The 23,214-nt window shown below is 48.0% G+C and overlaps 1 protein-coding gene across 2 annotated transcripts in view; it reads left to right on the top strand.

Annotated features, from left to right (window-relative positions):
• TSHZ1 (teashirt zinc finger homeobox 1) overlaps nucleotides 1-23,214 on the top strand; it is an 82,653-nt gene that overhangs the window by 49,741 nt on the left and 9,698 nt on the right. The window lies entirely within an intron of this gene.

Here is a 23,214-nt window from a genome sequence, read left to right on the forward strand (position 1 = left end):
AGGTCATTGTGTTTTCTCTTCCTTGTTCTCGTGGATTCTAACCGCTCCTGACTTCAGCTACCTGTGTGTGTGTTCCTCTGGTTGCAGTGGCCCAGCCACCTCCTAGTGCTGTGACCTCCATTTCTTTGTCTTTGCAAATCATGGGTTGTCGTGAGGAGTCACCAACTTTAGCCAGCTGATGTGCTTAGAATGGGGCCTGACACACAGTTCTGGGGAAGGGCCAGCGACACTGGAGAGGTCACTGCACACGGACACTGTTCGTGCAGGAGGAGAGGAAGTCCCCCAGTCTGTGGGCCGGCACCTTCTCCTAGGACCCGTCTCTCTTCAACCTGAGGGCTACACGTGGCATCTGCGGCTTGGTGGTGGGGTGGGGAGTCTGGACCAGGGCCTCCTCTATGCTTCCAGTGATCATGACCTGGGCTTTGTTGGGATGAATTGATGGATTCTTCTGGCACACGTGGCCCATGGTGCTCTCTGCAGACCCCCTCCCCCCTAGGAATGTACATTTTGTATTGAAATAACATCTCCTATATTTTCTACCTGCTGTCTGACCTTGCTAGGCACTTGGTTCAGACTAAAATCCCATGCTTTCAGTAAATGCACACGTGAATTATTTGTTTAGATTAGATAATTTTTGTGTAAAATTGTAGGTATTTATATTCTTTACAAAAATGAAGCGTTTTGGTTTACCATTCTCATTAGGAATGCTAAATACTCTTTCTTTGGGAAAAGGATTTTTTTCCTAGAACTGTAGTAAGTATATTTCCATCAGTTCAGTTGAATTCAGTTCATTCGCTCAATTGTGTCCGATTCTTTGCGACCCCATGAATCGCAGCACACCAGGCCTCCCTGTCCATCACCAGCTCCTGGAGTTTACTCCACGATGATATATAAATATGTATTGATGTATTACAAACATATGTACCTTTACTATAGGTGATGCTACCTGAAATTGTTTACTGTTACTATATTCTATTTCATTATTAAAATGCCACTAGATTGATTTCATGACCCATTAATGAGTTATAGCTCTCAGTTTGAAAAACATTGTCCTGAAGGATCAACTGGGATTTGTATCCTCACCTGGGCTCACAGTCAAAATCAGGAAGGATGACTGTCAGACATGGTGATGAAGATGGTGATGGAGATGGTGATGGTGGTGGTGGTGATGGTGATGATGGTGGTGATGATGTTGGTAGTGATGGTGATAATGATGGGATGATGGTGGTGATGATGGTAGTGATGATGGTGATGATGGTGATGGTGATGATGGTGGGGTGATGGTGATGATGGTGCTGATGATGTTGGTGATGGTAGTGGTGATTGTGATGTGACAAGGTGATGATGACAATGATGATGATGACGATGACAATGATGATGATGTCAATGACAGTGGTGATGATGGTGGTGATGATGGTGATGATGTTGGTGATGATAATGATGGTGATGATGGTGGTGATGATGGTGATGATAATGGTGGGGATGATAGTGGGATGATGGTGATGGTGGTGGTGGTGGTGATGATGATGATGGTGATGGTGGTGATGATGCTGGTGATGGTGGTGGTGATAGTTGTGACAATAGTGATGGTGATGGTGGTGGTCCTAATGATAATGATGGTGACGATGATGATGGTGTAACGGTTTTGGTGATGAAAGTGATGATGGTGGTGATGATGGTAGTGGTGATTGTGATGTGACAAGGTGATGATGACCATGATGATGGCAATGACAGTGGTGATAATGACGGTGGTGATGATGGTGGGATGATGGTGGTGGTGGTGATGGTGGTAGTGATGGTGGTGGTGACGGAGGTGATGATGATGATGATGGTGGTGGTGATGGTGATGGTGGTGGTCCTGATGATGATGGTGGTGGTAGTGATGGTGGTGGTGATGGTGGTGATGATGATGATGGTGGTGGTGGTGATGGTGATAATGGTGGTGATGATGGTGGTGGTCCTGATGATGATGATGGTGGTAATGATGGTGGTGGTGATGGTGGTGGTGATGATGATGATGGTGGTGGTGATGGTGATAATGGTGGTGGTGATGATGGTGGTGGTCCTGATGATGATGATGGTGGTAGTAATGGTGGTGGTGATGGTGGTAATGATGATGATGGTGGTGGTGATGGTGGTGGTGATGATGGTGATAATGGTGGTGGTGATGGTGGTGATGATGGTGGTGGTCCTGATGATGATGATGTGGTAGTGATGGTGGTGGTGATGGTGGTGATGATGATGATGGTGGTGGTAGTGATGGTGATAATGGTGGTGGTGATGGTGGTGGTGTTGGTGGTAAGGATAGTGGTGGTGATTGTGGTGATGATGGTGGTGGTGATGGTGGGAGTGATGGTGGTGATGATGGTGGTGGAGATTGTGGTGATGATGGTGGTGGTCCTGATGATGAGGATGGTGGTGGTGATGGTAGTGGTGATGCTGATATGACAAGGTGATGATGACAGTGATGATGATGACAATGACAGTGGTATGGTGATGATGATAGGGATGATGTTAGTGTCAGCTACTGTTTATTCACATATTCTTTACATATTAGTTTAAGAATTTAAAACAATACCTGCTTATTTTAACTAATGTATATAAAGAATGAAGTAGTATTCATAGTGCTGTGTGCTAAGTTGCTTCAGTCCTGTCTGACTCTTTGTGACCCCATGGACTGTAGCCTGCCAGGCTCCTCTGTCCATGGGATTCTCCAGGCAAGAATATTGGAGTGGGTTGCCATGCCCTCCTCCAGGGAGTCTTCCTGACCCAGGGATCAAATCCGTGTCTCTTACATATCCTGTATTCACAATACAAATGGTTAAAGAAAGTTGTTATTCTTACCTCCAGTGTAACTAGTGAGAACAGCCTGGCTCCGTCTTCCTCACCTTTCTCTTGCTCATATGCGTGTGTGGAAACATACATACTGTATGTGGGGTTTTCATTTTGTAACAAACTGGAATTCTTTACTGAGTAGTTGATTTCTCACTTGGAAACCATCACAATCTTTGCTCCAGAGAAGCATCTCAGTCTCTTCTTAGCTTTCCAAGGTGTGGCCACCCGCATTGCATCAGCTCTTACCTTCTATGGATATTCTGGGCATGTCTGGACACCCCAAACGATGCCACTGGATATAAATATGTGAACATATGTCTGCTTTCACTTCAAGGACTATATCTCCTAATTGGGTATTGCAAGGTCAAAGAGCTTTTGTAGTTTTAGTTGCCAGGTTGCTTTCCAGGAAGGTGTCACCATTGCCCACTTACTGAGCACGTAAGATGCCCTAGGCTTGGCAGGAATTCCTTATTCTCCTGACTTTGGGCCTCACGCCCTGTCTGTGCTTTGTTGACAGTGACCAAGCCAAGTCCTGTGTGCGGAGGGGTTGAGGCTCGGAGGAGGGCAGACAGAGGCTCTTCCAGGGCCCTGGCCCCACTTCTCAGGCTGCTGCTTCTCCTGTTCCCTCAGCCCTCGGTCGTTAGGGCATGGATTCATTTTACCAGCCAACATTTGTTTCTCTCTTCTTAGATGAGATAAGAATTCCACCTGCTTTTGCATTTGCCTAACCTGTAGCTCTAGCAGAGCGCTTGCAGCACTTTGTCCTGTATTCAGGGGAGTGGAGGGCGTCCTTCTCACACCCGACCTTTGAATTCCATGCAGACAACGCCTGTCTGTCATCTTGTGCCCCTGCAGAGAGTCACCTGGTGCCGAGTTGCTGAAACTCAGTAAGTGGCTTTGGAAAACACAGGAGGATGTCGCCAGGACGTGTGTGTGTGTTTGTGGACGAAGTCCTCCTTTTTCCTTCTGTTTTCTCAGACATGCTGCTATGCATCACGTTCAGCCTGCCTGTCCTTAGCTCTGGAGACACAGGCCAGCTCCCAAGCCCCTGTTTATATGCGTTTGTAGAGGAAGCCATGCCTAGGAATGGACGGCGCCCCAGTCTCTTCCCTGTGGGCTCCCATGGATGCTGGTGGACTTTGCCTTTGTGGCTCCATCTCTGGACGCTGACCTGAAATACTCCCCGTTCACTGAGTGCCCAGGCGTCCGACACCAATGTACAGCTATCAGATGTGCGTGCGCCCGGGGAAATCTTACTTCTCCAGCTTAAAGGAACCCATGGCAGGCTGACTTCAGAGGACCTCTTGCTTTCATACTTACCGCCCCTACATCACCTCTGATGTCCAGGGAAGACAGACTGAAATCTCTCAACTGACTAAAAGCGTGGTCCTTTCTCCCAGCTGCCAGTTCTCGGATTGGGTCCCACCCCCCATGACTTCTCTGCTCAGCCAGCCTTGGAGGGAAGAAGGCTCCTTGCTGGGATTCCTAAGCTCGCTGACTTGCCAAGGTGATGGAAGCTGCAACCCAGCTTGATCATTTGGGGGCAGGAAGGTGTTGGACAGAAGAGGACATCCAGTGGCCAGCCCCACATCTCTGGGGCTTCCGTCCTCTCTGCCTCACATCCACGTGTGCCGCTTGCTGCCCGCCTCGGCTCTGTGGACGCTGGTCACTGTGGTGGGACCTGCTGGGTGGCTCACGCACTGGCTCCAAAGGCACCCCCAGAAGTGACCCAGCATCACGGCTGCTCACGTTTCCTTGGCCACATCCTGTCCCGTGGAGGCAGAGAAGAACAAGTCTGAGTGTGCTCAGAAGAGATGAATCTGAATTTTGGTAGATACCTCTTCCGTGGGGGTCATGTAGGAAGATGAAAAGAGAAAAAAGAGAGAGAGAGAGAGAGGGCAGCATATCCTAGGACATAAATAAAACTCTGTCTCGTAAGAGATTCACTAACCGATTCTGCCAAAAGAGAAGTCCCCAAAATGCTGTGATAAATGGCAACATCACTGTAACCAATTTATGGTGATTCCTGTGAAGGACAACAGTCATCTTTCTGCAGAAAGACGTTCTGTGAAGAACGCTGGAGCACTTGTCAGCCCACACAGGCATCCTTAATACATGGTCTGACCCGTGCACCCATTACCATAAACTCAACCATAGACAGACACCCGGAGGCAGGGCCTCCGGAGCTGTAGCCCAGATGGAGAGCGGACTCTGCCTCCAGCAGGACGCGTGCCCCTGACTTCCCAGAAAGCCAGGGCTTGGTTTTCTCCAAGGCTTCCGGTTCTTCCTGTCCCTGCTGGAAGCGTAACTTCTCATTTCAGAGTCACATAGTGTATCCGCTCCCTAAATATGACTGATAGGAGGGACTCACGGTGCCCGTCTAACTGTTGCACTGCTTTCATGCTGCGGGGTCTCTGGCTGAAATGAGAAGACTTGATTTGGGGGATTTGAAATCAAATAGGAGTTTTGACATGAGAGAGCATGTTCATTTCCACATAGGATAATTTTACAGATCGACTTAATAATAATGTGTAATAAACAAGCAAATAAATGGCTACAGCTTCCATGGGGCTTGGCCATCGTTCAAGCCCAGCCCTCGGCGCCTTTGGTATCGAGATGGAAGAGCTGCGGCGGCTGCTTATGGTCCTCACAGCAGCAGCGGGAGGGGCTTGAGCCTCTGTGACTTCAGGGTGGGGGAGAGGCTGATGGTACCGAGGCAGTGGTGGCCTTTCTGATCCCATTGAGAGATGCAAACCTGAGTCCCCAAGTCTTTGGTTCTTTGGAGAAAACTTACACTGAAATAAGAGAGCAATAAAACCAACTTCCCTGATTTCTCAGAGCATTCGTTTGGTCCCTAATAGTTTACCAGATGATTCTGGTCACCATCTACCCCAGGAAAGATGGAGTTTTTCCTCTTGTTAAAAAAAAAAAAGAGGAAGAACTGATGGAATAAGGCAAAACCATTTACTGCATGAGGTCAAGTAGTCTATACACTTTTAAAATTTTTTTTTAAAGAAATGCATGTTCTTATTTATTTCTGGCCGAGTCAGGTCTTGGCTGGGCACACAGGCTCAGTAGTCATGGCCCTGCGGCCTGTGGGCTCTTAGTTCCCGGCCAGGGATTGAACTCGTGACCCTGTCATGGAAGCATAAAGTCTTAACCACTGGAGCACCAGGGATGTCCTGAAATACGCTTTTCTGTATCCTTTCTCTTACCCATCCAGTAAATATTCACCGAGTGCCTGCTGTGTGCCCAGCAGTGTTGTGGGAGGTCTGCAGACTCTGGCCGCAGTAGACGGCTTCTAGGCTTACCGGGTAAACATGGACTGGCCTTTTGCCCCTTGCCTAGACCGTCTGATTTGTCCTTCTGAACCTGAGAACGCCACGTTTGTTCTCTTTAAAGTACATTTGAATCAGGCACACCTCCCGGCCTCCAGCTCCACGAGCGCCACCCCCCCCCCCCACCGGCACCCCAGCCTCTGCTCATGACCCCCTTCTTGGCACCCTTCCTGCTCTTCTCTGCCATTGGGAATCCTTTCTGACTTCCCAGGGCAGCTCAACTGTGTCCCCTGGGGAAACCCTTCTGCCCTACCTCCTTCTGGAGGGATGCTCTCCCATCACACGTGCTGGGCGTCCGTACGACTGGCCCCGCACATCCTGCCTGGAGGCCCATTTCCTTGTTCATTGACTGTCCCTGCATAGTGGTGCTGGCTTTTCCAAGAGACTCCCACAACATTTTCTGGTTGGCATGGATTGTCAGGGTCCTTGGCTGCAACCCTGCCCTTTTCACAGGTGAGGAAACGAAGACTTAGTGTGACCCTGGCCCTTGTTCACATCTCCTCGGCCAGACCTGCGGTGGAATGAAGACAAGCATCCAGATTCCTGGTGACAGTCCAGGGCTTTCTCTGTGATGTCACACGACCTTGCAACGAAGCTGTGTGCGTGAGAAACCTCTGCCGCTCATTGTGCAGGCTCATTGCATATTTGTGTATCCGTGTTACTTGTGGTTCTATCTTTTTATAAAAAAATAGAGAGCATGGAATTCATTTGTCAGGGATGTAATCTATCAAACCAACATTACATCCATGTCAAAATCAGGTTCCTCTTTTATCACTCTGAGTTACAGCGCCTTTTTGAGGACAGGAAACTTCTCTAAGTGCAGCATCTCCTGCTTCTCCATTTATGGCATTGTGCTTTTAATCTTCAATCTCCTTTCTTCTTTCTTAACCTTTAAGAGAGATACACCTTTTTGTTATGTTAAATATCAGTATAATTAAATTACCAATAATCAATATATTTTCTGACACCATGTTGCATATTTTTCAAGTCTTTTTTTTCTTGAGGGCAAATGTTAGCATCCTGAATGCCTACTGCAATTAAATAAATTTAAATAGGGATTTATGAGTTAAGGACCTGGTTTGCTGTAGTTATGGTACCGAGAGACAGTCACTGTGTACAGTACATCTATGTTTCTTGTTTGCGTCTTGGCAATTAAACCATAGAGAGGTTTTTTTTTTGTTGTTTTTGTTGTTCCTCATGGTGTTTGTACCAACATTCATGCAGATACAATAATTCAGTGTGAAGGAAAATCCGTGTTTCTCTGAGCTGATTTGCATATGCATGTCAGTCTAGCTATGCCAGTTTTATGCTATTAAGGAAAACAGAGTGACCTTTTTACCAAGTGTTTGATCCTGGAGGGCGCTGTGTTTCGAATGTGGAGGGGAGGGGGCTGCAGAAGAAAGGTAAAGAAGCAGTTGTTGATTTATACCGTGATGCTGGCCACAGTCAGGAGCCTAAGATGCTTTTCAGCTATAATTGTATCTTTGCTCAAGGCTACTGTAGTTATACTCCATTAAATCCCACTGTCAGTCATCTCCAGATTTGCAAGGAGCCCAGGCTGAAACTGACCACCGAATAGTCCCAACTCACCTTTGTGTTTCTTCTCTCGTTTCAAAGCGCAGTGTGGTCGTGTACATGGAGGTGTTGCATCACAAGATTACACAGTATCACTCATTTATGGGATCATGGTAGAGTAAATCAGAAATATGTCGTAAAACGTGTCTAGCTAGCTGTCCTCTTAAAGGCCCTGGCTTTCATCACGATTATTTTCCAAAAAGAAATAAAAGACAAAATGTCATCCAGTAAATATGTTGGTGAATAACATCTATCTGAAATGGGTAGTTTTCCCTTAACAGGAATAGTAAAGTACACTACGGAAGCATTCGACTGGCTTCTATCAAAATAATTATCCTGCAATTATCTCTGCCATCCGGTTAACTTGTGCATGTGGGGATGGGGTGTTGTGCTTTTGTGGGCTTCACTCCAAGCTTAGAGTCCTCCCAGGAACTATTACACTGACGGATTTTTTTCTTCTTGAAGTCTAGAAAAAAGAACGAGGAAGGGCTGTTTAAAAGGAACTGTGCTCTGACGCATAGGTAGTGGGTAAATCCTTCGGAGACCCAGTTGGCTGCCTGTACTGTGAGCGCGGGGTCTTTCTGTCAGCGTCTCACACGCATCAGGACCACAGTACCTGGTCCAAGCCCAAGGTCAGCCAGTGTGACTAAGGAAGGAACTCCAAAAATGCTGGGTATTGGGAATAAATGGGGGTAACCGCACCAGGACATGCATCCTTAAATGTCTTTTACAAAGTGTCATTCTTACTTCCATCACAAGGCAGTTTTTTGTTTTTGTTTTTTTAAGTTGAGGGGAAGACATTTATGTTACAGACTCTTCAGGCATCTTTGATTCAAGGATACTTTTCAAAGATGAGCCCTACACAGCAGAGTATGTGTCTGCTTCCTATTTCTTCTTCTTTCTTTTCTTATTTTTCGGAAAGGCTGTCCTAAAAAGAGGGTTTTCTTGGGGGGAGGGGGTATTTATTTAAATTACAGCAGAGTACATGTCTGCTTCCTATTTCTTCTTCTTAATTTTTGGAGTGTCCCTAGAAGAAGGGTTTTTTTGGGGGGGATGGGTGTTTATTTAAATGAATGCATTCAATGTGCTCCTGTTTTAAAGCATTTTTAGTTTAACAGAATGATTTTCCATGCAGAATATCATCTCACTTGTCCAGATCTTGGCCCATGGAGGAGAAATGTCTTGGGCAGAATCCTGCTTTGACCTCTGCATTCTGCTCCAGGTGACATCTGTGATTTTAAGGCAGGATTTTTTTTTAAGAGAAATTTATCTCTCAGTGGGGTTATTTCCTTTGCAATTCACTGCCAAGGTAAGTCCTTTTGACTCATCACGCGTGTGTACTTGACTAAGTAGCAACACTTTAAGAAAAGTAAACTCCGTGCTTTTCTGCTGTCATATTTGATTTGAGCTGTGCTCTGACGGTTGTTTGAAGCTAACATGAAATGCAGCGCCTGCCTGATCCATTTTAGCAGCCCATTATCATAATTTCACTGTCGTATGGCCACTGACTTAATGTACTTACAAATGACAGAGAAAGTGTGTTACATGACCTTAGGGTTTTCAAAAATTAAATGACGTCGTAAGTCGTATTTCAAAGAATAGCTAAGGAGAACGGTTTTCTTTCCTGCATAAAGTGTCACTACGCACAGCAACAGGATATTGTATTTCTTTTTTATTACACAAAAATGTGAAGCTTTTAAACTCCTAGATTCCCCACATAAAATTTAATATTGGGGTAGGGAATGAGATATCCAGCGGATAAATCTGCTTCTCCCCCACCTCATCCCCTCTCATCTCAAGACGAAATGCCTTCAAAACTTAGAAATGCAGAAATACTTTGAAATTCTTACCTGATGATGAATCTAGTATTTTTTTTCCTTAAACAAAGCCCATGAGTTCCCACCTCAAGGGCAGTAAAGAACTTATCTTTACTGACACATGCTTTGCTAGGATGCTTAAAAATAGATCACTTTTTCGTTCTGTGTTTAGGAATCAGTTTTGGTTTCTGAAGTGTTCTTTTGAAGGAACTGAGTCTTCCAGTTTGGGGTGAAGGGAAATCTGGGGGAAACTCATCATGAAAGTGAGTGATATTGGTGTTTCATCAGCACACAGAGCTCTGTGATGCCCTGAACTCACGTGGCCGAGTCCCCCCCACCCTGTGAGGGACTGATGCCCCCCGTCACAGGAGGGGTTACGGGGAGGGTGACGGAGCACCAGGCTGTGACACACACCCTGTGCACGGGCCTGGGACACACCAGGACAGACCCTGGGCCGGTCTAGGGCAGGGCCTTGCACAGAGTGTGGACGCAGTCAGCTCACTTGACTGCTCTAGGGTCCTCTCTGCAAGGAAGGAGCGGTGTGGTTTAGGTGCTAAGTTGTGTCCGACTCTTTGCGGCCCCGTGGACTGTAGCCCGCCAGGCTCCTCTGCCGATGGGATTTTCAAGGCAAGAACACTGGAGTGGGTTGCCATTTCCTTCTTCAGGTTTTCTTCCCAACCCAGGGATCGAACCTGCGTCTCCATCATTGCTGGAAAATTCTTTACCACGGAGTCACCTGGGAAGCCAAGGAAGGAATACTGTGGCTCAAACCGTAGCTCACCGGAGGAGCCCTTGGACTGGAAGAGCGACTGATTGGTTTCTAGATCACAGACAGTAGTGGGCCTCCAGCAACAGTAAGAGCTCAGAGGCCTTTTTCAATTAGATCCTGAAAAGTAAACATGGGGCCCAGTGCAATAAGGAGGCAGCCTTATGGGGGATAGAACAGCTTACCAACCTTGCCTGGAGTTCAGTGAACAAAAATCTAACTTGTATGTTGATTTCCACGGGATCATTAGTGATAGTGGTTATTGGAAGTAAATGGTAATCAGGAGGCACGCCGGTATGTCAGGAAACACAAGACATGCTCCTATTCTGTGGCAACCTAAGGATGTCCTTTGAAAGCCAAAATCTTGAAAGGCAGTCCTCCCTTCAGCTCCACCTGCAAACCGTGAGGCTTGTGCGTGAGTCAGAAAGGACAGGGATGACCCTGGGGGTCTCCTGCAGACCACGTGGGCTGAATCCATGAGGGGACTAGCTGCAAGTGTTTCGTGCAGTGTGGGACTTTGCAAATGTCCTAGTACACCCCTGGCACTATTGACACGCAGAGTGTTACTTAAAGTTACTAAAGTTCAGTGATGCTTCTAAATTGAACCTGCACTTTTTTATGCACCAGAATTAAATTGGAGGGTGAGAGGGAAGGTGTGGTTGCAATGTGTGCTTACAAATCACTTATCATTAAGATGTTTTCAGCCCAAAACAGTTAGACCGTCGGAAAAAATTTTCTGATGTAGCCCCAAAGTTTGTGTTCCTGTCATGGATTTAGTGGGCCTGAAAAAATGCTTTCTTTTCTTGATTTCAGTGAAAGGTCATTGCGTGGCTCTGCTTTTCCTTAAACTGACTATACATCACGATTACAGATATATTCAATATTTCCCCCATGGAGGAAACCTCATTTTTGCCTTGCAGCTCTACCCATAATCCTGCCTGGGCTGGTTTGAAGTTGCCGTCTCCCAATTTGAATAAGTGATGCCAACAGAAAGCTCCCCAGGCGGCGCTCAAGGTAGAGAACCTGCCTGCCAATGCAGGAGACACAAGAGACGCAGGTTCTCTCCCTGGGTGGGGAAGATCTCCTGGAGAAGCAAGTGGTCGCCCACCCCAGTACTCTTGCCTGGAGAATCCCATGGACAGAGGAGCCTGGTGGGCTCCAGTCCGTGGAGTCACGCAGAGCCCGACACGACTGAAGCGATTTGGCACGCACACAACAGAAAAGGCGAGTTCCCGCTGCACTGGGGACACACAGGTTGGTCAAGGCCTAGGAGACCCCATTGCACATGCCGGCTGCTGGGGTCAAGCTGCAGGCTGACCTGGACTTCAGGGCAGGGTGGCCTTGGATGCTGCCCGGGGTGAGACACGGGGTGGGGGCTGGGGGGGTGGAGGCTGCCTCCAGCTTCCAGGGCACCAGGGCAGGGCTCCTCAGTGGGTCCCGCATCTGAATGAGAAGGAAGGAAACCTTGGGGGTGTGGGCTGAGAGGTGCTCTGGCCCTCCGGCATCTTTGGTTCGCATAGCAGAGATGCTGCTGGGGGGCGGGGGGCGGGGAATCTCTGTTTCCAATGGTTCTCCCTCGTGAAAGGCAGGGGAGGCCTTTTGTATCCGTATTCAGTCCCGGTACAGGCTGCAGTGGAAGGAGGCTGGGGAACATTGCGCACCTGTGGAAATGCGTAAAGCAGGGCATTCTGAGATGAACCACGCAGCATTCTTCAGATGCAGGGTGGGCAGGACTCCACCTTACCGCTGTCACTTCCGGATGAATCTCGGGGACGGGGTTAGAACCCCTTCTCCCTCCCCGCAGCCGGCTTCCTTAAGGAGTCGTGGGTCTGAAGGGTTTATTAGGACCATAAATCGCCTCTCCTGTCAGTCAAATGCTCAGAAACTGCACGGCATGATACTGGCTATCTTGGTGTTGGCATGTAAATCACTGCAGATTAAATTATTGGATAATTTGGAAACTTAACAATTTGCATTTTGTACTTCCAATTGTTTTGCTGACTTGCACTTTTCTTGGCTGTCCGGGATTTTATTAACCGTCTTGGAGACATCTATCACCTCCTTCCTCTTCATTTTCCAATGGGCAAATTTTCCCAGGAAGGAGAGTCGCAATACTGATGTCTGCAGCCGCTGCTCCAAAAAGATTGCTGTATTTCCATTGACATGCAGTGCATTACCATAATTGGCTTTTCTACATGATAGGAGAGAGGAAATAATAATGTCATTTTATTTACAGCCAGAGTGTCGCTTTATGAGACTTCTCCAAGTTTCTGCCATGCTGTGTAGGTCAAATGACATCTTTTGATCAGTCCTGTCCAAAGACATCAAAGCCGAGTGGCATGTAATGGAGACCTAGTGACAAACCAAATCTAGAAAAGAAATAAGACTGCCAGTTTCCCATTAAACAGCCTGCTAAACAGCACAGCTTCCCCGTGTCGGCTACGAAACCACTCTGACCACCTAAATCAGGAGAGTGAAAGGAGGCTGAATTGGACATTAGTGCTGCAAATGACTGCGGTGATTGCCAGGGCGCCCCTCCTCCCCCACCCCCCAAAATCAGCGAGCAAACCAAGCGAGTTACAGCGAGAACCATTCATTTCTCTCCTGCCACTTGCTGGTTTTCTGATCTGGTTTATTTAGGTTTGACATCAGGCAAATGGTGAAGCGGGATATCTCTGACAGATATTCTTACTGATTTAACGGGAGGCACACCGCTCAGGGAAGATGGATCTGAGACAGGATTCCAGAGTGGTGGCTTCTCCCTTTTCCGCCCCGATTTCTTCCCTTGATGATCCGTCCCCGTGGTAGGCGCTTCCTGCTCGCCATCAAGTCAGGAAACCCCTTCAGAACTTTGGAGGAAGTTAAGTTTGACTGCCTCACGTAGTGGGAGTGTGGTTTCTTTAAAAAAGGATGTTTAAACAGGCCTTTTATACCAGAGACTGAAAAGCGGAGTTATTTCTGCTTCCCAGGTGAGGGGGCCACGAGGACCCGGATGCCGCCCATGCGAAACCAGCAGAGCAGCACCCTCGGTGGGTTCTGCGGCCTGGATCGGCTTCGGGCCACGTTTAGTGTCTCCTCTTCCCTTGCTTCCTCATGCTCGCCAGTAGTTACTGAGCCCAGAGAGCTGCCTGTTGGTGCTCGTGGCCCAGGGGCAGAATAGAGGCCAGACCCGTGATCACCTGTGCAGCTGGGGGTCCCGGAGGCCTGGCCAGTGGGCAGCCGGAGCCCGTTCTGTGGTGAGGAGGCTGTGGCTGGGCAGAGAGGTGACTCAGCAGAGGAGCCTTGGAGGGGCCACGGTTGGAGACAGATCCTTTTATTTTTTTGTCCCCATTTTTTTTAATCGTGTTAAAATGTACATAAAATCACTTAAACCATGTAAAAATGTGCAATTAAATGGCGTTGAGTCCATTCACATTGTTGTTCAGCCATCACCACCTCCATTTCCAGAACTTTTCAGCTTCTCAGACTGAAACTCGGTCCCCATGAAGCACAACTTCCCACACGCCCCCGCTCACAGCTCCTGGTCACACATCCTGCTTTCTGTCTCTGTGACGACCAGCCAGTTAGCGTGGCTGGATAGGGGTTCCAGGGGAGCCATCCCCAAGGAGATGGTCCTCTGTGGCCGCTCACAGCTGGTCGCTGGCCTTGATGTTCAGGCGGGGTTGTCCGAGGACAGTTTTGCTGACCTTGATGTAGATAAAGACCTGCTTTTACAAGCAGCATATTCTAAAGACAGAATGCATCAAAGCTCACACCACTTGGAGTTGCTGGTTGAAGTGGGCCCTGTGCCGTCCTCTGAGTGCATGTCAGGAGCCTGGCTCTGAAACAGATGCCCCCACCCCGACCCCGGCAAGTGGCTGCGGTCACCTGTGCTCAGGGGCGGCTCCCTCTTTGCCTCAGCATCCTCCTGCAGACGTGGAGAGCAGACACAGGCCTTCCCCGTACCAAGCTGGCGAGAGGCTAACAGTTAATAAATGCAGGGCACTTAAGATAGTGTATGGTCCAGAGAAAGGGCTCAATAAATATTACCTATTATTATTCAATGACATTTTAATCTGAAGCATAATGCCAGCTGGGCAGATATTCAGTGGGTATGAAATGTTTACCCAAGAACAAGTAAATTCTTTCTTTAAAAATAACAGTATATTATCAGTCTTCTCAAATAAATTTCTAGTGTGCTGAAAAAGGGCATTCTCTCTCTCTCTCTCTCTGGGTGGATCATTATCCCAGAATATATTTCATTCTGACTTGAGATTGGACTTCAGTGTTGTCATGGAGAAAACACTTCTGATCGCAGTGGGCCCCTTACCTTTCTGCAGAGAATTTATTTACGCGAATGTCCCTTTTTGCTTCCAGGCTGTGGCTTCAGAGCTTGGAGATCTGTTATCATCAAACGTCCTTGTTTCTGGGCTTTGCGGATCTTTTTTTCCAGTTCACTCCCACGGGGTCTTTAGTATGATCTTTAGTATGAGCTCTCTTTCTCCCTCTGCAGAGTTTCTTTTGGAAATAGTATTTTTTTTTCCTCGACAATTTAAACATGTCCAGCATTTCTTCCCAAGCAGTTTTGTGAACAGAACCAACGCAGACAGATGGGAAGAGAGAAACGCAGAAACTAAGTGAGAAGTTGGAGTGGAGGCTCTGGGTTTCATCCAGCTGGTCTCGTGGAGAAAGGCTTTCCTGGTAGAACAGCTGGAAGAGAATTGGTTTTGTTTCTGATGCTCTACCAGTGAATCTTTTATTTGCAAACCTTTCCCTAGAAATCTTTGAGCCTCCAGGACTCCCACCCAAAGCCAGAGTTTCTAGAGATGTGATCTTGGGGTTGACTCGGGGCACCCTGAGTGGACTTCCAGAAGGAATCAAAGGATGAAATGTCTCTAGACTATCCAGGAGTTGCTGTTTCCGTGAGATTTCTAAAAAGGGCAACAAGGATGAGTGTAAGGGCCCCGCATCTCCCCTAACGACGTGGAGCATCGCCTCAACCCCTGCTGTGGAACCTGGGCCAGGGGGAGTGGGAATCGTGGGAAGAGGGCACGAGGCTGGAACCCAGACGGTGAGGCCAGCATCTCCATCTCTGTAGCCAGGAGCATCCCCACCCCACTGAAGGATGTGGATGAGGAGTGAAACCCATCCACCTGCTGAATTCATGTCTCTGGGTGCCCCGGGCATCCCGGCCCCCAGTCTGCCTGAGCCCCGTCTCCAGGTGTTCAATAATGCAGCAGGATTTAGCTGCACCAAAGTGTCACCTGTCTAGGTGAGTCGTGCCGGGATCTATCTGAAGTGACAGCCGTCTCTGAGTCCCGGCGTCGCTCACTGACTCCTCTCTCATCATCCCACGTTGGGAAGGTAACATTTTCGACAAGGTTGTTCCGTGTTCCCTGGCTCGTTTCCTGCCCTTCCCCCATCCCCTCCTCACCCCCTGAGCGCACCTGATCAAAGCATCACCACTGACAAAGGTTTCTTCCTCCAAATTAAGTGAGCCCAACCAGCTCAGCGGATTTTACGAAGAAAGCAAGCGAAATGCCGAGCGCCGAGTTAATGAATCTGGCAACAGGGAGACGGTATGGAGCCCGGATAATATGGTCCAGTGACAGTCATCCCTCCTTGCGCTTCCTGTAAGGAACGCGGGGGAGCCGGTTATGTGGAGCGCGGCTCACATCTGTCCTGCCCCACCGTGGTCATCTGTATAAGTAATGGAAACAGGTTAAAGACTTCCATTCTGGTGTTGCCAGCGGGGATGGAAATGAACATTTCAGTGAAATCATCTCAGCAGAGCTGAGTGGGGAAGGGCCTGGACTAGTGTGTCTGCTCTCCCTTTGGTGGCGGGAGCCCTAATGAGTGCGCTGGGATGTATAGTTTATCAGATGGAAGAGGAAGAGCAAGTCAATCTCGGAGATTAGAATCGTGGCAGGATTGCCAGCGCAGGGCGCCGTGCCCTCCCGGGCAGACCTCTGCTAATGACACGCTCTTTTCATTCCAAGGCGGGGTGGGAGCGGTGAGGAGGGGCAGGCTGCTGCGAGGGTTATCTGCAAGTCCAGGGTGGTCTTAGGACGGCTCTGAGAACCTTGTCTTGAAAACTTAGAGTGAAGGAGGAGAACCTGCCTTGTCTTCATTTCCCTGTAATTATAAAGAAGCCACTTTTAGAATGCGAGAGTTGGTGATGGACGGGGAGGCCTGGCGCGCCGCAGTCTATGGGGTCGCAAAGCCTCGGACGCGACTGAGCGACTGAGCTGGACTTGCACTGCCTGAAAAGTCATTTTACTCCCTTCCTTGTCCATGCGAGGAAGAGCCATTTTATTTGAACTGCTGAAGTACTGTTTAACCTTCTTTCAAAGCTGGAATGGGATTCGGCTTCCCTGGGTACCTGCCACCCTGCTTCTAGAAAAATCAGGTCTTCTAGTGAGAGGAACAGTCTGTGTGCCACGTGTGCTGTGACGTCCTTGCAAATTCAAGTATGTTAATGTGGGTTATTCCACGTATTTCCCTACTAAAATGCTGTATTCGTACATTGTATTTTCCAGTATCACTGTCTTTCTTCCATCTAGATGCTGTTAACTTAAAATCCAAGTGAGTTAAAAATGGAAACATTTCGTTTTCTAGCCTGTTATGCTACAGGCTAGTATCTGAATGATACCAGGTACCTAAATTTGGGGGCATGGTAGAAGCTGAGTGTCTCTGATGGAAAGAACCCATCTCTTCGTTTTCATCAGCATGTGTGTCCCCAGTAGGGACAGGTGTGGATGAGCACCATTACCTTATGTGGGTAGGTATTTCTAGTAACCAGGTTGGTGTCTGCTGGGTTGAAAAGGAAAGATTTCAAGCTGACTTTAAGAAAGGAAGTCGTGATGGGGAAAGGCTTTCTTCTATTGTTGCTTCTGCTCTTTCAGTGAGGCACCCACACTTATATTCATCTTTCCCAGGAACGATGATCTCGAGCGGGCAGAGTTCTGGAGAATTCACCTCCCGGGGAACAGAAAGCAGGACTCACAGGAAAACACCCTTGTATTGTGCATAATTGGGGTGTGGATTGAGACGCAGGTTTGTGGGGGGAGAATTGCAGACCTAGTTGCTCAGAGCCAAGGTTACTCAGACTCAGGGGACTTTGAAACTTTGCTGCGTTTAACCGTGAAAAAGCAAAGACAGCTGTCTCTTCTCCCCGTTCTTCAAATGACGTTGACTATCAGAGCAAATCTTGTCTTCTTTAAAGAAACAAAGATGTTCTAAAAACATGTTGGCCTGTGATTTGAGAAATAGGATCTAGATCTCATTTGCTGACGACGCATGCGCCTCGTGGTATAATTGCCATGTGAGAGGAACATATTTTTCCAGACAATATGTGTGTGTTTACACTGTAAACCATCGGGGCGCACGTTGGTGGTGTCAGATTCAACTCTAGCAGGGACGGTCTACCCACCTTCTGTCCACGTGCATCAGAAGACGCAGGGTTTTGTCTGGCTAGGGATGACAGCGCCTCTTTAGGGACACATTGGCATCCAGAAGGCACCTTTTACGGCAAAAAATACTAACAAGAGTTAATTTATTTTTAACAAGTGAAGTCTAGCCATAAGAACAGTTGTCTCGTTCTCATTTAGGGGGTGGTGGGGAGGTCTTTGTGTTTTTCATTCCCTCCCACCTGCGCACACCCATACACCCACGTGGAGGCTGGCGGCTTCCCGCTGGGCGTGTGCTCGTCCCGTCGGCCTCAGTGTGTCGTCTGGCATGTTGCAGGACCCACTGCGTGTGCTCACCGTGTCACGCTCCACGCCGCGTGCTGGGCTCGGGAGGGCTGGGGGCGGTGGTGGTGGTGGTGGGTGATGGCAAAGCTGTTTTGACATAAAAAGATGTAGCAGAGATGATGATTTGAAGTCTTTGTTTTATTTGATGGGAAGAATGTCATTTCTTTCTGTAAGTGATTGTAGAAGGAGAATTTTATGCTGCTGTTACCGTTTCTACGCTTATTCATTCATCAGATTTCCTTGGGGTGAGGGTGGGTGAGGGCAGAGGGGAGCTGAGGGTTCTAGCAGAGAAAATGCAGCCGCGTCGAGTCGATTCTGTTTTCTGTGATTCAGTAGCTGCTCTCTTGCAAATCTTTTAAGGCTAAACAGCTGTATTCATTCACCTCGCGACATATATTGCTCTCAGTTTCATCACTAGAAAGAAAAAAGTCTACGAATATTTTAATGTATTTTGGTATATTTGTATCCATGTGAATTTTTAGAAAATTGTAGCTCGTGGTAAAAACAAAGGATCACGACCAATAATTACTCTGTCCGAGCTTGGATGTTTCTGTAAGTCTTTCTCGGTCTCTCTATCTCTGCGTAGGCAAAATTTCCAAAAAAGCTTCTAGGAGAATTCACATGATAGTAAGAATAAACCCAATTATTATGATGCGTGTTTGCATGCTAAGTCATGCCCAACTCTTTGAGACCCCATGGACTGCAGCCCACCACGCTCCTCTGTCCATGGGATTCTCCAGGCAAGAACACTGGAGTGGGTTGCCCCGCCCTCCTCCAGGGGATCTTCCCCACCCAGGGATCGAACTTGTGTCTCCTGTGGCTCCTGCATTGCAGTCAGATTCTTCACCACTGAGCCACTGGGGAAACCCAATTATGATAAGAGAATGATATTTTCTGATACGATAGTGTGGATATAACTGATTCAGATGCCATTTTTGTTATTAAGGGGATTTCAAGAAAGTCAGGTGCATCTGACCTTGTGTTAAGCTTCCAGCCAAGTGCAGCAGTAATTATGTAGGGCAGGCTTGTTCTCCATCTATCACTTTGCTACATAATTTATATCAACCATAATATAGTTAAAGACAAAAATTCTCCTAAGTCCGTGTTAACAGTAGGTGTGTCATTGGGACCTGCAGGAGTGTACCCTGCACTGCTCACACCCACATCCCAGTCCACAGAGACCTGATGTGTCCTGTCTTATCCTGTGTGTTTATGAGAATAAGCTGCTGGATTTGAACGTGGAGATACATGCCTGAGACGTAAGTCCCACATGGGGTTCGGAGTATGCCGAGTTACATTTCCTTATTCTTGTTTAAGACACTTGAAGAGCTGTTTCACGCCCAAGTCTCTCCCGATTTCTGAATGTCATCCATCAGGGTGAATCTTACTCTGGTGAAAGTCTTTTCTCATTTCAGGTGGTAGAAGCTCTAGGTCAGGACCTGGTTTCAGACCTACTTGGCTAATACTGGGTTTGTGGACCCAGACTCATCAAACTCTCCTAGCATGGTCTTTATCCCACCACAGAAGGAGAGGCAGGAACTGAAAGCATCGACTTCCCCATGCTCGGCATTGGTCGTGCCTGCCTTTGAGATGGCTGGCTTTTCAGCATGGATCAAGAAACGTTTGCCTTGTATGTTAACACACAGTCCGTTAGTAGTGAAATAGCTGTGTGCTTTCCTGGGTTCATATGGGAGTTATTTATCTTTTGTTCTTCATTTCATTTCAACTTCTCTTAATTTTTCAAGATTCTCATAATTTTCTTTTCTTTTTCTTCCTAACACTGCTGAAAATCAGAGAAGGTTTTCGGTCTTTTTAACTGAGACTTACGCTCTGATTTGTGCTTTGTCACTTGCAGAGTTCCATGGTTGTAACTGCAGCAAAGTCCAGACATGAGAGTCGTGTCTGATGTGCTTGCTGGGAGGGCGCCCTGAAATGAGGCTATTTGTTTCCCACTTAACTTGAATTCCGGGCCAGGGAGAAAGGGGACATGTTATACTTATTTTAAGGAAGTTACCTGTGGATTTCTAATTAGAATTGGGTAAAACCCATAGGCCATCTTATTTACAGACTCCACAATTCTAAAGCAGGGCCTCTGTCTGGTTTTACGTTAAAAAATCCTCTTTATCAGTCAGGTGGTTTAGCAAACCCGTACACGGGCCATTGGAGCCAGACCCTTAAAATCGGCCAAAGTGACGGAAAAAACTTTCGCTTCTCCCACATCAGAGTGAAAGCGGCCTTTGAGGTTTGCTTGACAGATTGTCAGCCTTCCCGCAAAAAAATCAGAGGTTCGTAAATTAACATCCATCCCACTTGTATTTAATGTCCTTTCAGAGAAGCAAGGAATAGGTTCTGACTCCTTATCTGCTTTCTCTGCATTTTCTATTTCCCAGTGTCTTCTGACTTTTGTCAGAACCACCTGCTGTCTTTGTAACACAGGTGAAGTTACTTCAGAAGCGATCAGTGATAAATTTGGAAGAAAAGTGTGTTCTGCGAGATTTTACAATGATTTGAAGCTGTACATTTGTCACAGAGGTGTGCATAAGCCCCTTTTGTGAATTGGCCCCTTGGAGTAAATATATTTTGATATAACGGCCATCTGTTCATGGGTATCACGTTTGCCAGTCTAAAACCTAGTTTGATGTAGATAAACATGTAATTTGGTCTGATTGTACAGTTTCACCAGGTGGCAATACAATAGCCACGTTCAGTCTTTGCTGTGAGCCGGAGTCCAAGCAGAGAGCCAAGGCCTGGGTTTCACAGTTGTCACTTTTGAATTTCCCTTTTCCTTGTTCACAGCCAGCTCTCAATTATGTGTGCTAATGAGGAAAAAAGAGCTCGGATAAACAAAGTTCCCCAACCCAATTCTGGTCGTATATTTCCCTGCCTGCCCCCTCATGCCTGGGGAAAAGCCACACCAGGAGCTTTTCTGTGTGAGCACCCCATCCCGGCCCCCGCCTTCCTCTGGGCAGCTGTGATCAGGAGGTCTGCAGTAGGCCAGTGGAGGGAACTTCCCGAATAACCCACTGCCCAAACCTCATGTCTACACAGCAACAGAGGCCAGCCACGGGCCCACTTTTCCCGGGACGAGAAGATGCCCATTGTGGGCACTTCTGGCTACTCTTGAGGGTCTGATCACAAGGCTGGATGAGCGCAGAGGTTGGTGATGAGGGCGGTGTGTCTGACGTTCCTACACACCCTTCCTGCAGCCCCAGCCCTGGGGAGACGGAGGCCCCGAGGACGGAATCCATGAGTGGAGCGCGTGGGTCGGTCTGTCCCTGTAAGTCTGTCCTCAGATGATGATGGGGGTCTGTCCTTCAACCTGGAACCACAATGGTGGCCCCGCAGCCTGGACCCGACGGGCGCGGACAGGTGAACGCCACCCCCAGCCCCTGTGACTTGGGGTCACTCTTGCACTCGCCGGGTGGGACAGATATGGCAGGGGGAGGGTGTCTATGTGGCCCCTTCCTCCCCTTTGCCAACATGATGAAAGCAAAGGACTCCGTCCCGCCTGCTACTGAAGCCCTGAGGTCTTGCTTCCAGGCGCCCTGGGGTCTGGTCTGCAGACCTGCACAACCCTTGTCCACCTGCCCCAGGCCCAGACTCTCAAGTGAAACCCGTTAGTTTCTGGATCCTTCTGGGGTTCCTGGTTTGAGCCCAGTTTTGGAAGGTGGGGGCAGTCGTCGGGGGATGGGTAGAGAGAGAGGCTTAGGCACTGCTTTCAAAGAATCCCTTGGCATCTGTGGCCGGCTCATCGTCCACGTGTTCATATGACCACTAGCACCACTGACCAGAGCTTGGTCCGAGGACCCCTAGGAAGGGTGGTGTGCGAAGGGGGAGGGAGGCGAGGGCTGCCTGAGGAGGCGCGAGCACTTCTTTCCAAAGCTGATGCTACCCGGCCTGGTGCATCCAGGGAGGAGCCCTTCAGAAGGGCATCCAGTGGTGAGGACACAGGATCGACGCCCCCCGCCCCCCAGCTGCCCCCTAGGTCTGTGTGTCCTTGCATCCCTTGTAAATTAGAGTTGAAAAGTTAATTTATGATACATGGTGGAACAGGGAAATAGCCAAAGAATATGAGCTTATCAGGATGAATACAGTGGAGAAGTGTGTGATAAAGAAGGAATCCTGGGAGTCTAGAAACAGGCAGGGATCCTGTTGGCGGAAGATGGAGTGATGGAGCCTCGTGGCCACTGAGCTTGGGGACTGGGGGCCTCAGGAGAGGCCCTGCCAGCTCCTCCCCTGTCAGTGGGACCCACAGCCCCCTCCCCAGGGAAGGCTGGGTGGAAACCCCCCTGGGGGTGGGGAGGGTGCAGGAGTGGGGCGTGAAGGAGATAGGCAGCAGATGCATGGGCAGACTCTCAGCGACCCCCAAGATCCTGCTGCAGCAACCCCAATACCACCTACACCCCTGCATTGTTCTCCTGCCTCTTAGCTTTTAACATGAAAAAATACAAATGTCACAAAGAACAAAGCCCTTCCCACATTCCCGCCCCAGGCTGGGCCCTGCCCTTCTCAGGCTCCCAAATCCCAGGGTCTGGCTAGTGGCTATTTCCAGCTATTTTATTCCAGAAATGGTGTGAAATGGCTAATTCGTGTGTGTTGAACTGAAAACACTGAAGATTTTGAAACCAGAGCTATTTACCAAGAGCCACTTCAGTCAACAAACCCATATATTCATTATCTAGAAAAAAAAAAACTATTAACATTTTCTAAGAGGATTTTTCCATTGTACTGTGAATAGGTTTGTCTTCTGCTTTTTCCATTTAATGACTCTCTCCTTGTCATTAAAACATGGTTTTCAGTGTTGCATCATAGGTATAAGCAAAACATCACCCAACTACCGATTATTGAAGATTTAGACAATGGCAAAGTTTATATGAAATGATACCGTAAAGGACATCTTTGTGCATGAACCCTTTGTATTTTACATCCCCTTCTGAGGCTATGCTTGCTAAAATAAAATTATTGAGCCAAAGGGTATCAACATTTAAACATTTCTCTCCTTTCACTCTTATTTCGTTGAGATTCTCTCATTCATAACAGCATGAAGGACACATAAGAAGTGTCCTAAATACTGTTAGAGAATTAGAAACTGGAAGTGTGTGTTGCTTAGTCATGTCCGACTCTTTGTGAACCCATGGACCGTAGCCTGC

Source organism: Odocoileus virginianus, chromosome 22 (genome assembly GCF_023699985.2).
Source record: "Odocoileus virginianus isolate 20LAN1187 ecotype Illinois chromosome 22, Ovbor_1.2, whole genome shotgun sequence".
In the NCBI taxonomy this organism is placed as follows: domain Eukaryota; kingdom Metazoa; phylum Chordata; class Mammalia; order Artiodactyla; family Cervidae; genus Odocoileus; species Odocoileus virginianus.